At 44.2% G+C, this 14,088-nt stretch overlaps 1 protein-coding gene across 1 annotated transcript in view; it reads left to right on the plus strand.

Annotated features, from left to right (window-relative positions):
* The window catches only part of ATP8A2 (ATPase phospholipid transporting 8A2), a 1,156,459-nt gene that overhangs the window by 828,956 nt on the left and 313,415 nt on the right, over positions 1-14,088 (plus strand). The window lies entirely within an intron of this gene.

Genomic DNA, 14,088 nt, shown 5'->3' on the forward strand with positions numbered 1-14,088 from the left:
GGGATGGAGCACGATGGGGAGTGCAGCATGGGGGATGGAGCACGATGGGGGGGTGCAGCATGGGGGATGGAGCACGATGGGGGGTAGACCACGATGGGGGGTGCCCAGAATGGGGGGATGAAACACGATGGGGGGGTGCACAGCATGGGGGATGGAGCACGATGGGGGGTGCAGCATGGGGGGTGGACCACGATGGGGGTGCACACCTGCCCCCCAAACACACACACACACACCGCCACACACGCACCGCACAACACACCACACACACACTGGGAACCACAAACACCGCCCTACACAGACACCCACAGACACAGACAATGCTGCACACACACAACACACAAACACCGTGGCACACACACATATATGCACATACCGCGCAACACACACATTGAACAAAACATACCTCCCCCCAAAACTCACACACGCACCCCACACACACACACACCCACACACACATGCCTACACACACACACACACACGCCTACACACACACACACCCACACAAACCGCGCAACACACACAGCACCACACACACACAACGCTACAGACACACAGCACTCCACAAACAACGCAGCACACCCAACACAACACACAAACAGCACCGCTCTCACCCCCCCCCCAGACAACACCCAGAACATTTACAGCGCCCTACACAAACACTTGGCAACTACACACAACAACATCTATATATATATAACAAAAATCATACATTAACTACACAATACGTAAATTCTAGAATACCCGATGCGTTAGAATCGGGCCACCTTCTAGTATATATATATATATATATATATATATATATATATATGAGAGAGAGAGACCTGGGTATCTCAGACTTTTTCTCACCTACCAAACCAAGTTGGGTATCACTATGGGTTATGGTGGATCATGGGAAAGGAGAACCTATAGATGTAGTATGGATACAGTACAGACCAAAAGTTTGAACACACCTTTTCATTCAAAGAGTTTTCTTTATTTTCATGACTCTGAAAATTGTAGATTCACATTGAAGGCATCAAAACTATGAATTAACACATGTGGAATGAAATACTTAACAAAAAAGTGTGAAACATCTGAAAATATGTCTTATATTCTAGGTTCTTCAAAGTAGCCACCTTTTGCTTTGATTACTGCTTTGCACACTCTTGCTTGGCATTCTCTTGATGAGTTTCAAGAGGTTGTCACTGGAAATGGTTTTCACTTCACAGGTGTGCCCTGTCAGGTTTAATAAGTGGGATTTCTTGCCTTATAAATGGGGTTGGGACCATCAGTTGTGTTGTGCAGAAGTCTGGTGGATACACAGCTGATAGTCCTACTGAATAGACTGTTAGCTGCTTTTTTCTTGCCATAATACAAATTCTAAGTAAAGAAAAACGAGTGTCCATCATTACTTTAAGAAATGAAGGTCAGTCAGTCCGAAAAATTGGGAAAACTTTGAAAGTGTCCCCAAGTGCAATGGCAAAAACCATCAAATGCTACAAAGAAACTGGCTCACATGAGGACCGCCCCAGGAAAGGAAGGCCAAAAGTCACCTCTGCTGCGGAGGATAAGTTTATCCGAGTCACCAGCCTCAGAAATCGCAGGTTAACAGCAGCTCAGATTAGAGACCAGGTCAATTCCACACAGAGTTCTAGCAGCAGACACATCTCTAGAACAACTGTTAAGAGGAGACTTTGTGCAGCAGGTCTTCATGGTAAAATAGCTGCTAGGAAACCACTGCTAAGGACAGGCAACAAGCAGAAGAGACTTGTTTGGGCTAAAGAACACAAGAAATAGACATAAGACCAGTGGAAATCTGTGCTTTGGTCTGATGAGACCAAATTTGAGATCTTTGGATCCAACCACAGTGTCTTTGTGCGACGCAGAAAAGGTGAACGGATGGACTCTAAATGCCTGGTTCCCACCGTGAAACATGGAGGAGGAGGTGTGATGGTGTGGGGGTGCTTTGCTGGTGACATGGCTGAGGATTTATTCAAAATTGATGGCATACTGAACCAGCTTGTCTACCACAGCATCTTGAAGAGGCATGCTATTCCATCCGGTTTGCATTTAGTTGGACCATCATTTATTTTTCAACAGGACAATGACCCCAAACACACCTCCAGGCTGTTTAATGACCATTTGACTAAGAAGGAGAGTGATGGGGTGCTACGCCAAATGACCTGGCCTCCATAGTCACCAGACCTGAACCCAATCGCGATGGTTTGGGGTGAGCTGGACCGCAGAGTGAAGGCAAAAGGGCCAACAAGTGCTAAACATCTCTGGGAACTCCTTCAAGACTGTTAGAAGACCATTTCCGGTGACTACCTCTTGAAGCTCATCAAGAAAATGCCAAGCGTGTGCAAAGCAGTAATCAAAGCAAAAGGTGGCTACTTTGAAGAACCTCCTAGAATATAAGACATATTTTCAGTTGTTTCACACTTTTTTGTTAAGTATTTCATTCCACATGTGTTATTTCATAGTTTTGATGCCGTCAATGTGAATCTACAATTTTCAGAGTCATGAAAATAAAGAAAACTCTTTGAGAAGGTGTGGCCAAACGTTTGGTCTGTACTGTATGTGCGGCTGCAACTTCTTTAGGTACCACGGTGCCGAACTGCAAGGTATTATGCCCCAGAGTCAACAAACAGAAGCTTGGGTGCTAAGTAGAGTCCCCCAACATTCACTAACATGCTCCTAGTACATGGGACATCAGTAAGAACAACACTTTTCCATCTTTTCATGTAAGAAGGAAGTCACAGAAAATGGTCTTCTTGGGTGAACAGTCTCGAATAGATCAATTTTCATTGAATAGCATTGTTATACCCTGGGTGATCAGAGAAGAATACAGGGTATTTGGGAGGCTTATTACACCTTAGTCATTGTGGGTACCTTACTGGGGAGTCTTGTCTTGCTATTTAGAACTATTGCCATAAAGGCAGATATGTCTAATGATATAGGGAGATTAAAGGAGTTTTCAACTACTTTTTCACCCCTGTGCTATGTATCGTCACCCATCCCCTGTAGACTGTGAGCCATTGCGCGCAGGGTCTTCTCCTGTACCAATCTGTTTTTGTAATGTTCATTATTGTTGAACTTGTTTTTTGTGTATACACTTTTCACTTGTAAAGCACCATGGAATAAATGGTGCTATAATAATAATATCATACATTTTCAAATCAATACCTTTTGTAAGATACTTGTATTGGATGTATAGCTTCTATGACCACATCTCAGCAGGGATCACATAGTACTGTATTGTTATGCATTTTCTTTTTCGTCCTCTGTTAAGTCCAATACTTCCTTTACCAGCACAGAAATCAGACAAAATGAAAGTTGTCACTGGGCTCCTGATGGTGGGTGTGGACATTTTTGAGTGAATCACAATTAGTCTTCCTCACTGCCTCACAAGCTGAGCTGACAGTTTCATTCACCAGTAACAGCAGGGGCAGATACCTTTGCTTTTGAAATGCAGATTGCAGCACTTCAGTAGCAAAAGGTTTTGGTAATCCAATCACTGACATGGACAGCTGAAAAGCACTTAAATTTGCATAACAAACACAGTAACAGGGCTGTACTGGCTATCTGGCAATCGCCAGTTTTCATGGTACCTACCTTGGGCTGTTTTGACACTTGGTATCTCCCAATATCTTCAGCAACATAGGGTGGATAAGGGAGGGGGCAAGCTAAGTGCTGGCTCACAGGTTACTGCATTGCATTATGGAAGTTGTAGTAATAGAACACAGTAAGCCTGGGGAGAGGGAGGCATGGATGTAAACATCAGAGCTGCTGCTGGCAGACATAAGGTCATACTATCTGCATGATAAAAGGTTATATTACTATAGTAAGAATATAGATGCATTTAGTGGCACAAAATAGCACAAATGATGAATACAAAATTAAATGTGTTATGATAGTCGATAACTTCTTTAAGATGGGGGCAAAAAACTGCTTACTCCATCTTCTCCATGGATAGTGTCAGCTTGTTCAAGGCTCCTTGTTCACAGTCTTCCCATAACAGTGTTATCCAGTGATAGCCACATGTCACAGTGTAAGCCTTAGGGCGGTGTCACACTTGCTAGTGCCTTGCGTGAGTCTCACGATGCATCACCCGGCACGGACTCACACTCTCCTCACAGGAGCGGGTCGGTTGCGTAGAGATACATGCAACCGATCCGCTCCTGTGAGGAGAGTGTGAGTCCGTGCCGGGTGATGCATCGTGAGACTCACGCGAGGCACTAGCAAGTGTGACACCGGCTTTAATGGTAAGCAGGGGTCTTTATGTATGTTAAACCCAAAACCTACAAAATATCACTGCAAGAATTAAAGAATAAAATGTATAAATCTTTAATAGACAAATAGAGATAAAAACATTATAAAAAGTTATTCTGAGAACAAATGGTAAATAAAGAGTAAAGCATGATTAGATAATTATAACAGGCACTCCTCTAAAAAAAATTGTATCAATAAAAATATTTGGGTGCATGTGTATATATAGGAATGTATATATACAAATTCACAAGAGGCAATACATGTTAATTAAATGGAAGACTCAGATGGAATGAATCATGCAATATATCATATGTGAAAATCAAAACTGTAAGATGCAAAACAAACTTAAAATAATAGCGGAAATGCTCTTTATAAAGACATATAAAAAATGTAACAGAAGAGTGTAAAACATAAATAAGTAGAATGCCTCAGATGTGAAACAAATATAAGCATCAAGTAATGTCAATAAATAGATGATGAAAGCCACAGGTATGTAAAGCCATAAGAAATAAATAATAAATCCAGTCAAATGCTATGCATGTTACCTAAAAGCGCCCGATGCGCGTTTCGCCGTAGCTTCTTCCAGAGGCGTTCCTAGCCCACTCTCTTTGCCCTTTGTTCTTTACCAATAAAGTGAATTTCCAAAAAAAACCATCTCATCCTATAATATGACTTTTAGCAGTAAAATAAGGAAGAATGTGGCCCACCTAAGAAATCATATTGCATATATTTCATTATGATAAGTTGACTCCATAGCCACATTTACACCAGAAATAAAGCCCCTTTAATAGATGATTGTGTTCTGTGAGTGAAATGTAGCTTCATTGGGAAATATAAAAACAACATCAATAACAATGGCAAAAATTAAGTTTTCCTATAATGATTCCCCAAACCCTTAAAAAATGATAGCAGCACATGTCGGAATGTAGAAGTAATCGGAATTAGTCATGAAAAGCACATTATTAGTGAAGTGGAGCTGAATTTGAAGTTCAGTGTAGCGTCTGATGTTTGGCCAAGTGCAACAGGAAAGAAAATGTGATGTTTTGTGTATGTAGTAAAGCAGCGTCCTTATAATTCAGTCTGCTCACAGACACCTGGCCAGTCTCCTCTTACACCGTGTCCCCAGAGAAGACTGTGCAGAAAGGGTTATTGAAACAGTAAGCTACATTAATCAGAGCAACAACCACAAGGCTGCAAAAAGCTGCGTGTCCCAGCGACACCTGAGAAACGCGCCTGCGTCCGGACCCAGTGATGTAACTTATATTGTAGTAGCAATTGAGGGACTTGTGAATCATGTAACACCTCTGTTTGTTGTTTAACAGGGGCAAGTTTAACACCAGATATCAAATTATACACAATATGCAGATATCAATTTCTTCTCTGTCCTGGAAAATCTGGTCACATATGTTTAGTTAAGGAATTAAAGGGAACCTGTCACACTGAGCATGAAGTCAGGTAGACTGTTATTGTCACAATGACTCTGGGATAGAGGGAAATCGGGGTCACTAAGTTGTCCCTCTAGCTAGGGGGCCATATGCTATCTCTAGTCTCAGGGATACTCATAATGGTGGGGATGCCTGGGTCTCTTTCCCCTGGCTCTGCTTCTGACCAGTTCTGATCTATTTCCCTCTCCCTCTCCTCAAAGGTCAACCATCCTTGCTTATGTAGTCTTCTACTAGGCAATGCTCCCACTAGCCAGTTTCTTACTCCACACTGATGAGGGGCAAATACCCCGAAACAGCTGTCTGTGGATGGATACCAAGTTTGGCATAGGTGGTCTTCTTGACTGGAGACTGCCCTTCCCGTGGTTGTTCCTTCCCGGTGAAAGACCTGGCTAGTTTCCTGCCAGCGTTGAGAAACATGTGATGGTGTCTCCGCAGGCTTTCTTGTTTTGAATATCTCCTCAAAGGGAAGTATGGGACATGAATGTAATGAAAATCCCAGATATAGAAAGACAAGGGAAAAAACAAAACTCTGTCACACAACGGGCACACACATAGGTAAAGACAATAAGAGATTCAGGAGGAAACACAAGAGAAGGAAGGAAGCCACAAAACAACAGAGGTAAACTTCCACACCGCAACAAGCAAATAGCACAATATTCACCTTAATTTTACACCACACCTCACATACCAATATAGAAACTATAGCTGGCATCGCTTGAGGATTTCATCCAGCTTAAATAGGAGGAGAGCAGATGTGATTGGCCTCCCCAGAACATGTGATCAAAAGAACCTAACAAGCAGACTAGCAGAGATCAAGTCTTGCTAGCCTGCCTATGATTCAGCACACAGCAGGCTGACGCCCGAGTTTGCCTGTGTTGATCCCAGACACCGGAGAAACCAAATCTGCAATGTGAACAGAGCCTGCTGCTGCCATTACAGTTTTCAAAGTTTTTGTAAAACTCTCTGTGACAGTTTTAGAGCTGGGGAGCTTAGCAAGCTTGTGTATAATTTATGGGAGAAGGTTCAGCATAACTTTTAATGTATTTATTTAATTTCCTGCTCAGGCTTAAGAGTCCAGTGGGCAGTCTCATTAGTGACTGACAGTCTTCCTTATAACTGTAAATACAACGGTGGGTGAGTCTGCACACTGTATTTCAGCTGGGTGGCATAGACATGTTTGTGTTGGATGATATATTTTAGATATAGTTTGATCAACTGTCCCTGCTGTACCACGTTAATTCAATAAAAATATATAATTGTCTAAATATACCACATATTAATAGAGATTCCAAATAAATTTTCATATGTAACATTATAAATTCATATTGGAACTAGGCTCTTCCTATGTCTGAGCGCTCTAATGCAGGTGGAGTGGGCTTTTTCAATGGACTGTCGTGCAAATTGGCACATTAATTTTTTAAAACTCTTGAAACCTTACTTAATAAGAGGATCATAGAGAGGTTCTCCATGAATATGCATAAATCCCCAGTATCCAATGGTTAGGTATTTTATTTGAAACCAATCCGATATTGGTGGCTATACATAGTAAAATGGAAGGCCATTGATGTTGGCTGCAGTGTTTGGCCATCTAAAGCGTAAGAGACTGTCCACAACATTTCCTACTCTAACTATTGGGGGAGAGAAGGGACGAGCACTTTGGACTCCAGATAAGTCAAGACCGTAGGTGAGATTTTGAGGGTTAGGAGGAATGAAAGGTACCTAAACTACTGTATATGGCCAGCCAATGTAAGTGTGACTTTGCAGAATTCAGTAGGTTGTACCATAATATTGGAGCACAGTAGACAGAGATGTAACCATGATAGGTGCCGTGGTTGCATTTGCACCTGAAGACTAGGTGGGCACAAAAACGTTCCTTTAGCTTTGTGAGAAGACCATTATTATGAAAAACTTGTTGTAGTTGGGAGCCTTGTTGGATATTTTGCTTTGGAGTCCACGGGATTCAAGCTACTGCAGTGACAGTGGGTCATTGTAATAGTAATATATTGACACCTTTTGTTATGGCTAGGGCAGGGCCCAATTAAGTATGACATGAAACAGATTTAGAGAACACCAAAAATAGGAACTTACACCGGGCACTACACTGATGGAGCCACAAATTCTGAAAACATCTCCCTTACCTGCATTAAAAAATGCCAAGTGTGAACATAGACTTAGGCGGGCTTTGCACATTACGACATCGCAAGCCGATGCTGCGATGTCGAGTGCGATAGTCCCCGCCCCCGTCGCAGGTACGATATCTTGTGATAGCTGGCGTAGCGAACATTATCTCTACGGCAGCTTCACATGCACTCACCTGCCCTGCGACCGTAGCTCTGGCCAGCGACCCGTCTCCTTCCTAAGGGGGCGGGTCGTGCGGCGTCATAGCGATGTCACACGGCAGGCGGCGGAGGGGCGGAGATGAGCAGGATGTAAACATCCCGCCCACCTCCTTCCTTCTCATTGCAGCCGGGAGGCAGGTAGGAGATGTTCCTCGCTCCTGCGGCTTTACGCACTGCGATGTGTGCTGCCGCAGGAACGAGGAACTATATCGTACCTGTCTCTGCACCGGCATTATGGAAATGTCGGAGAATACACCGATGATACGATAACGACGCTTTTGCGCTCGTTAATCGTATCATCTAGGATTTACACACTACGATGTCGAAAGTGACGCCAGATGTGCGTCACTTTTGATTTGACCCCACCGACATCGCACGTGCGATGTTGCAACGTGCAAAGCCGCCCTAAGGGCCCATTTAAACTTATCAGTCTGTCTAAACAGGCTGACATTCAACCAATGGATGAGCTTAAAACTCATTGTCTTGGTAGCACATCAACCTGTGTAAACAGGACATGTTCTGCCGATACAATGATGTCCTATGCACATGGTATTAATGTACATTCTGTGAGCTTAGAAGTGCATCCGGCCTGTTTATGACTGACAATTGGCTTGCATGTAGTCAAGTTATGGTTGTTTAAAGGCCACAGTTGACCTGTTCAACCCCTATTGTAGGACCACAGATTTCATGTTATAATTTAAAGGGATTGTCCAGTCTTAATCTATATATCTGCCGGCACTCTGTGTTACTCTATGTCACTGTAGACTTGTGAATCCTCACATCGCAGACACTGTGCACTGTGAGGACTCTCCGGTGTCAGAGCCGGGATCGGGGATCACGTGGCCGCAAGTACGAGATATGCAGACTCCTGGCCAGAAGCCGACTAGATGGGTGCAGCCTCACTGAATGCAAGTGTATTGAGCGAGCCCATGTCTATCTAGTTGGAGTCTGGCCTGGAGAATTCGTATATAATACTCTCGGCCACGTGACCGCTGTTCCCGGCTCTGACATCGGTGAATCCTCACAGTGCACAGTGGGTGTCATGTGAGGACACAAATCTGCAGTCACATAAAGTGACACAGAGTGACTGCAGATATATGGATTTAGATTGGACAACCCCTTTAAGCAGAAATCAAATGTAACACGAAAGTTCAGTTGTTCTTCGGGAATCTTTTTTTACGGTCGTTGAGATCTGAGAATCACGCTTTACTAGCTTAATAAATTATATCACATTCTGTAAACTGTAAAAATTTTATTGTACCCCCAGGGCAGCATTGTTGGCTGCAGCGTTTATGACAGGTTTTGGGTAGACAGAATATAGTGAATTCACAGAAGTTTCTCAAATCGTAGAACAAGTTTAGATCATTAATAGGAAAAACAATTCCGTGAATTCTCTGTCTGGTCTGCAGCTTCTTGCTTCTTACGGTATAATTATTAAACCAATAGGTTGAGATGGTGGGACATGGAGAGGATTGGGAAAGTAATACCTTTTCTCATACTGTGGGCATAGGGCCATTTACTATGTGTTAAACTAAGTGGGATAAGTGATATTAGAATGACTGTCCTACCGTAATAGTAAAAGTAATGAGCGGTGCTTTTATTAGAGCGCCAGAATACCTAAATCCTTGGAAGATGTTTTCATCAAACACCTCATGGTATCTTCTTTTAGTGGATCCCTACTCTATAATTCGGTGCAGAACTATAGAGTGCTCAATACTGCCATAAAGTAGCCCCGGTAGGTGGAGCAGCCTATCAGTACTTTTCCATTCAGCCCCAAAACTGTCGCATGAAGTTTTACACAAAACCCACCAACTGTCATGGCGGCATCAGATGCTGTTCAGGCACATTGCAGATTCTGACACTCCGTCCGATGGTTTCTCGGGTGTTTCTGAGCTACACAGGCAGACTCATGCGTCAATCAGCTGTGTGCTCATTCATAGACAGGCTAGCAAGAGATAACATCTGTGAGACTGCTTGTTAGGCTTATGGAATCACATGTTGTAAGGAAGCCAATCACATCTGTTCCTATCTTACTTAGGTTTAAGGAGATCTTCCACTCACACTGACTATAGAGTCTGCAGTGTTGGTCTGTACACTGTGGTGTCCCAGATATGCTGGAGAGAGAGTTGCATTTTGCCTTGTGTTGTTGCGGAGTTTACCCGACGTGTTGTTGTTTCCACCCTGCTCTAGTATTTCTTCTAATCTCTTGTTGTCTTATACCTCTGTGTGTTCCTGTTGTGTAACATCATTTTGGTTTCCCTTGTTTGTCTATTTCTGTGTTAAATCACACTCCCGTCGAGCTGGGCCGGAGGGGGTATAACATCAGGGCTGGTCAGGAGTGGGGCCAGGATGGAGGCTCAGACATCTCCACCATTATGGGTACCTCTAAGAATAGTTATAGCACAGGGCTCCCTTAGTCTGAGGGTCAGCTTAGGGTTCCTGGTTTCCTGCTGTCCCCATAGTCATTTGTGACAATAACTGATGACAATGCTCACTGCATTATATCGTGTTCAGATTGATATCCATGTTCTCAACTATACAATTTTTTTTTTTTTTTACCATATGTGCCTTTAAAAGGTTAAAAGTCATAAGTAATACAGACCTCTAGGCACTCCATGTGCTGTTGTTTGGTCACAACCTCATACACCATGCATTTAGGCGAGATATAATATAATAATATAACATTTAGCATGTGATGGCGCATGGCACAATGTATTTCTCACAAGCCTCGTGTCCTTGTGAAAATAATGTAAGACGCATAGGTACAGTATGGTCCCACAGTAAGCTATAAGCATTCTTTCCAACAATCCTAATTTTACTAGAAAAGTTACCAAAGTGGAACCACAAAAAGTCTCATTCCCTAATTTGGGAATTATGACAGAGTCTTTTGGGCAATTCTGGGATTTATGTTCAATCTATTTTATTAGGTATCTTTTCAGAATTACAATAATCATCATGAGCGTATATTGAAAACATTTACAAATTTTCAACACAAAAATGTAACGAACTGTTAAGTTATGTCCTTTTGTGTCCTAAGACACAAATCCCTCTGTCCATTCCGAACCTCACAAACGTATCCCCGTGACCTTCTTTAAGGTACCTTCACACTTAGCGATGCAGCAGCGATCCGACCAGCGATCTGACCTGGTCAGGATCGCTGCTGCATCGCTACATGGTCGCTGGTGAGCTGTCAAACAGGCAGATCTCACCAGCGACCAGTGAACAGCCCCCAGCCAGCAGCGACGTGCAAGCGACGCTGCGCTTGCACGGAGCCGCCGTCTGGAAGCTGCGGAGACTAGTAACTAAGGTAAACATCGGGTATGGTTACCCGATGTTTACATTAGTTACCAGCGCACACCGCTTAGCTGTGTGTGCAGGGAGCAGGGAGCCGCGCACACTGAGCGCTGGCTCCTTGCTCTCGTAGATACAGTACACATCGGGTTAATTAACCCGATGTGTAATGCAGCTACATGTGCAGAGAGCAGGGAGCCACGCACACTGCTTAGCGCTGGCTCCTTGCTCTCCTAGCTGCTGTACACATCGGGTTAATTAACCCGATGTGTACAGCAGCTACATGTGCAGAGAGCCGGAGCCGGCAGCACAGGCAGCGTGAGAGCTGCGGAGGCTGGTAACTAAGGTAAATATCGGGTAACCACCTTGGTTACCCGATGTTTATCTTGGTTACAAGCTTACCTCAGCTGTCAGACGCCGGCTCCTGCTCCCTGCTCGCTTCATTTGTCGCTCTCTCGCTGTCACACACAGCAATCTGTGTGTCACAGTGGGAGAGCGCCTTTGAAGAAAACGAACCAGGGCTGTGTGTAACGAGCAGCGATCTCGCAGCAGGGGCCAGATCGCTGCTCAGTGTCACACACAGCGAGATCGCTAATGAGGTCACTGCTGCGTCACAAAAAGCGTGACTCAGCAGCGATCTCGGCAGCGAGCTCGCTGTGTGTGAAGCACCCCTTAGATGAGTTCATTCAACGATAGGAATGTAGCCAAAAACAACTACATTTGGACTTCCTGGGTCACTAGGACAGAATATGTTACGCAATATTATACTGTTCGTCACTTCCAGAGAGTTAATGACTTCATCAAGACAATAGATAAGAATGAGTAAAGAACAGCGTGAAAGATACAGATGAGAGAAAAGAGAAAGCAGGGGGGGAGGGGAGAAGGGTGGGGAGGGGGAGGGGGGGGGGAGTAGGGTGGAGGGGGAGGGGGGGGGAGGGGAAGGGATAGAAGTCACCCGGGGGACCCGTGGACATGGGTCAAACCGAAGTCCCTTTTCTTCCCTCCATATATCCCCGCACAGGTAAGTGTCCCTGCACACCATTTCAAGGTCTCTCAAATTAGCTTGTGGAAATCCGTGGAGTCATGGAAACTCATCCACTCACTCCAGGTTGTATAGAACTTATCTCCATAACCAGAGAGGTCAGCCGACATTTCCTCCATTCTGTAGATATTGGTCATTTCCGAATACCATTCTGTGATTGGAGGAATTGTGGTCGTTTTCCAATGTCTTGGAATTACCGAGTGGGCGGCTGTTATGCAGAATCTCAGGATGTCTTTCTTGTGGTAAGAGATTGACTGTGGCAAAATGGAAAGTAGGGCAATTTTAGGAGAACTCACCACCTGTCTCCCAGTTATGAGTCGGTAATTGTCAAATACCTTCGTCCAAAAGGGTTTTATCAACTGGCACTCCCACCAGATATGAATCATGGTGCCCGTCTCCTTGTTACATCTCCAACATATTTGGGAGACCTGTGGAAAGATCGCGTGAAGCTTTGATGGATATTGATACCACCGTGTTAATATTTTATAATTTTTCTCCTGGGCAGAGCATGCGATTGACATTTTGTGGCTGAATAGGAAACCTTTCGCCCACTCCTCCTGTGAGATGGTCTCCCTCAGATCCCGTTCCCAAGCCAGCTGGTAGTTTATCTTTTCAGCTCCACCATGTCTGATGAGGACCTTATATATGAGGGAGATTGCATGATCTGGGGAGTCCCCCCTTCCGAACAGTTCCTCCATTGGAGTAAGAGTTCTGCGGATCAGGCCCTCTGCCTCCCGTGTAGCGATAAACGACTGCAGCTGTATGTACTCAAACCACTGCACTCCTCTACCCATGGGCCGCAATCTGATATCCTGAAAATCAGGCAGCTTACCATCCACGAGAATGTCCTTGATGCGGGTGTCCTCCACCGCCCTCCATCCGAGAAAAGCGCTCTTCCGATAACCAGGACGGAAAGAAGGGCAAGAAAAGAGAGGAGACAGTGGGCCTAGAGTGTTTAGTGGAGCAAATTTGCTTGATACGGTATGCCAAACTTTGAGGGTGTCTTTTGTGTATTTCGGTGCTGGACCCATCGTGGAAATGTCTGATAATGGTATCCAGGGGAGATGACCCAGAGGGACTGGAAGACCTGTCTGTTCTATCTGTACCCATTGTTTATTTTTGTTCTGGAAAGTCCAATCCAGCACTCGGACCAGAACTGAGGCTTGGAAGTATGTTTTAAAATTAGGGAGTCCAGCTCCCCCCTCTTCCTTCGGGAGAGTCAAGGAGCGTAACCCAATCCGGGGCCTCCTCCCCCCCCACACAAAGCGCACTAAAGCTGAACGTAGGCTTTGAAAAAAACCCACTTGGAGGTATGATAGGGACAGTTTGGTAAATGTACAAAAAACGGGGTAAAATATCCATCTTAACTACGTTCATCCTACCGAACCACGATAGTCTCAATCCATTGTAGGACGTAAGATTTTTAATTGTTCTGTTTAGCAGGGTTTGATAGTTAAGCGTATATAATTTTGATAAATCTGCCGGAATATACACCCCCAGATACTTCACTGCCTTAGGTTTCCACTTGAACGGGAAATTGGAAGCGATCTGACTAACCTCTGACTGGGGCAACGAAATATTCAAGGCCTCCGACTTAGAAAAATTGACCCTAAAATTACTTAAGTGGCCAAATCGTTCAAGTTCTTTCATCAATTATGGTAGGGAAGTGTGAGGTTGGCTGACATATAATAGTAAATCATCTGCGTACAATGCCGCTTTA

This window comes from Anomaloglossus baeobatrachus, chromosome 2, assembly GCF_048569485.1.
Source record: "Anomaloglossus baeobatrachus isolate aAnoBae1 chromosome 2, aAnoBae1.hap1, whole genome shotgun sequence".
NCBI classification, from domain to species: Eukaryota; Metazoa; Chordata; class Amphibia; order Anura; family Aromobatidae; genus Anomaloglossus; species Anomaloglossus baeobatrachus.